Source organism: Vitis riparia, chromosome 5 (genome assembly GCF_004353265.1).
Source record: "Vitis riparia cultivar Riparia Gloire de Montpellier isolate 1030 chromosome 5, EGFV_Vit.rip_1.0, whole genome shotgun sequence".
NCBI classification, from domain to species: Eukaryota; Viridiplantae; Streptophyta; class Magnoliopsida; order Vitales; family Vitaceae; genus Vitis; species Vitis riparia.
In genome coordinates this window covers 15,714,218-15,718,235 of record NC_048435.1, presented here as the reverse complement: position 1 = coordinate 15,718,235, position 4,018 = coordinate 15,714,218, and positions in this window count along the sequence as shown.

Here is a 4,018-nt window from a genome sequence, read left to right as displayed (position 1 = left end):
GACATGTTTGGCATTTTTACATAGAAAATAATCTTTTAAAATTTATTAGTAAGCGGGGTGATTTTTGAAAACCAATTTGAGGTCTTTTTTAGGTATTTTTTATAGAGTGCGAGGCAAGACAATTAGAAACATAGGGAATAGTATGGGGATATTATGGGAATATTGCATTACATATAAGATTATAGTGCTTTCACAATGAATACTTGTTTTAGTACTTGTTGGAATCATGACCTTTTGGTTGTAGTTCCTGCTTATTTTTCTTGATGGATCAACATTACGATCGATGCTTTTTTACAGTTAGTTGAGTAAGCCCATGAGGTGATTAAGGGTTCTTTAACCTATCTTTCCTTGAACAATTTGTTAGGGGCAATATATGTTTTAGCAAAATAATTAGGAGTCCCATTTTTTTAAGAAAAAGAAGAGCTAGATGATCTTCTTGAGGAGGCTAGGCATGTCAAGGTGTTATACTGGGCAGATTTGCTTTGTTTGTAGGAAGTTAGAAGACCTTTATGACGAGGTGTTAGAGTAGCTGATCAACAATCTTTTAGCTCAGGATGAACAAGACTAGAATAAGAGGTATGTCCATGGAACAAGGTGCATTTGGAATTAGGCGTTGAATGCTTCAATCTTTTTGAGTTTGGTTCCAATGGTAAATATGATGGATATTTTGGGCAATTTCTTCTAAATGATTTGTCATTAGGTACAGATGGGGGTTTGACCAAGTCTGACTTGGAGATAAGTTTTAGTGGTTGTCCTTGCCTTTTATTTTACATGCAAGTTGTGTGATATGCGACTTTTTAAACTTGTATGGGCTATATAAAGGGAGAAAGTTATACGCGACCTATTCGATGTGGGAAATATATCGAATAAGGGAGAAAGTCGTAGGACCCCTTTGGACCCAAAATGAATAATATTTACACAATTGTGTGTGGGTCGTTCTTCGAATTTGGTGTTGGAGTTTGTTTAGTCCCGTAGGTGTGTTTATCTATTTGACTTTACAATTCTATGGAAGACAATGATAATGTTGTGTTTGCATGAGGGAGTGTTTGTGATATCCCACATCGAATGAGGGAGAAAGTTACTAAGATTATTTTAATATGAACTCTTAACATTTTAAAGCTGTGAGGGTTCCTTTTGGTTTAAAATGGACAATATCTACACGATTAAGTGCAAATCATTATAAAATGTTCTTGTTTATTTTCATTTTCATTTACTTGAAATTTACGAAATAGCCTTGATAATGAAATTAATCAAACCTTGAAGGATGTTTTTTTAGAAACTATCCATCTTAAACTTCCTCCAAAAGTAACTTATTTTTTGGGATTTTATAAAATTAATATAAAATAAAAATCAAATTTTAATTATTTTTTTTCAAAATTATGATATTTTTCTTTATGCAAATTATAGTAATATTCAACATATTAATATATATTATCTTGTCGTAATTTCATCCACTTACAATTAAAAAGGCTTAAATAATGGCATCTGTTTAGTGTATGCTCCAACAATCTCCCATCGACCTCCTCACTGGGATTTTGATAGAAAAAACAATATTTTTTAAAAAATATGACAACCCATGAATTATCTTCAAATCTGTAACACTTTCAATAAATAAATAAAAAAAAAAAACCTTCTAAAAAGATAATTTCAATTCAAAAAACATCTTTAAAATTAAATTAAAACTCTTTTTTTTTTTTCAAAAATAATTTTCAATTTAATTTCTTTTAAAACTCTTAGGTTTAAAAATATTTTTTAAAAACTATAAATTTTGGAACCCCCCAAGTCCCAACCACCACACGGCAAGACCAGGAACGACACCAACCTTGAACAGCTCTCCATTTTTGTTCACTCCTTCTCATGTAGGCCCTATCAATAATGGAATTAATGACAATTTTCATCAACATCTTCAACTAAGAAATCAAATACCTACTTTACTTTTTCTTCTAAATATAGTTGAAACTTTTCTCTAAAATTTTCATTATTACTTTCTCCCACTTTGGTTTGTTAACAATTGAAAAATCATCACCCCAATTATTTAACTTCAATTATTACTCATCGTAATTGATTACATCTTTTGGAATTGAAGATTTTGTTTAATTCCCAAAAATTTTGACAAGAGAAACAAAAGTAATAAAATAAACTTAAATTTTAGAGAAGTGGGATGAAGTGTACTTTGAATGAAAATATATATATACTTTTCACCTCCTCGTTTTTTAAAAATTAAAATACATTTTATTTCATATTAATTGGTTAATTACTATTATTTTAATATAATAACTAAATCATCCTTATTTGTAAACATACAATAAAAAAAATATCGAAGAAAATTAAATGTATCCACTACCATATGCCTAGTTTTTTCTCCTTTTCTTTTGGGAACAAAATAAATATTTAGGGTATGTTTGGAAACTATTTTTTAGAACAGTTTTCCGTTTTCTGTAACAAAAAACACAAGAAACACATTTGACAACAAAAAATTGTTTTTTATTTTTTGTTCATAAGAACAAATAATATAGTGTTTTTAAGAGAATATCTTTTAATTGTTTTCACTTATTTTTGAAAGTTTTTTTAATAGATAATTATATAAACATGTAGAATAATTAAAATTAATTCTGAAAAATAGTTTTTTTTTTTTTAAATTGTTCTTTGATTTTTGTAGAATAATAGTCTATTTGAAAACTTAAAATATTTTTAACTTGTTTTTTTTAATATTTTTAAATATGTTTTAAAAAATAGTTTTTATATCTAGTGTTTTACTTTTATTCTACGTATTTGTATAATTATTTCTTAAAAAAGTTATCAGAAAACAAGTGAAAATAACATAATTTTAAAAATCAGATTGGACCAGCTAGTTCAATTAGTCACGATTCCAATTCGGTCCAATTAACTGAGTCGACGGATGGTTGAATTGGGATCAGATTGGATGAACCAACGGTTAGACCGACAAACTTGACGAATCGATCTATTCCCTTTGAACCAGATGGTTCAACAATTTTATTTTATTTTTTTACCCCATCAAAACGGCACCATTTTATTCAATATAAAATGTTTCTTCCCCCCCCTCCCCACACCACCACCACCACCACCACCACCACCACCCACAGACAAAATATAAACCATTTTAATTATATATAAATATAAATATTTTTATTTACATTTATTTTGTATTTATATGTACATTTATTTTATAATAATTATTAATATAATAATTTTAAAAATTTTAAAATTAAAAAATATATAGATATGCAATTAAATTAAATATTATAATTTTCTTTACACTATTTAAATATAACACCTATTCTGTTTAATAAAATTTAATATATTAATACATTTGTATTTATCTTTATCATTTAATTTGATATATCAAATATAAAAAAAAATTAAAAATTTTAATTATATATATATATATATATATATATATATATATATATATACACATTTGATTTCTTATAATAATTTTAATTCTAATAAATTATTATATATATATGACATCATCGATTTGACCGTGGTATGACCATGAGTCTGATCAATGAATCGCGAATCGGTAACTTTTTCAGTTCAGTGTTTGATCCGGTTCTGAAAACAGTGGAAAATAAAATAAAAAAACTAAAATATATTATGTAAAAACACTCAATTTTTTTTAAAAATAGTTTTTTTTTTATTATCAAACGTGTTTTCTATGTTTTTTATTTGGAAGAACAAAAAACTATTCTAAAAAATGGTTCCCAAACAAAGTCTAAGTCATAATTTTTCAAATATTTTCATCATGCTACACCTTTATTCGACTTTTCCCTTTAAATTTAATTTTTTTGTTTAAAAAATTAAAATTTTCAAAATATGAGAAATTTTCTCCTAATTTTCACTTAGTTAGAATACATTTTATCCCTTTTAATATAACTAAATAATAAAAATAATATTTTATTTTACTCTTTTCCGGTTTTTCCTTCCATACCAAACCAAGAGTACAATGCAAAGGAGGAAAGGGAGAAAATTAATGAACAAAAGACTTGGTCCAACA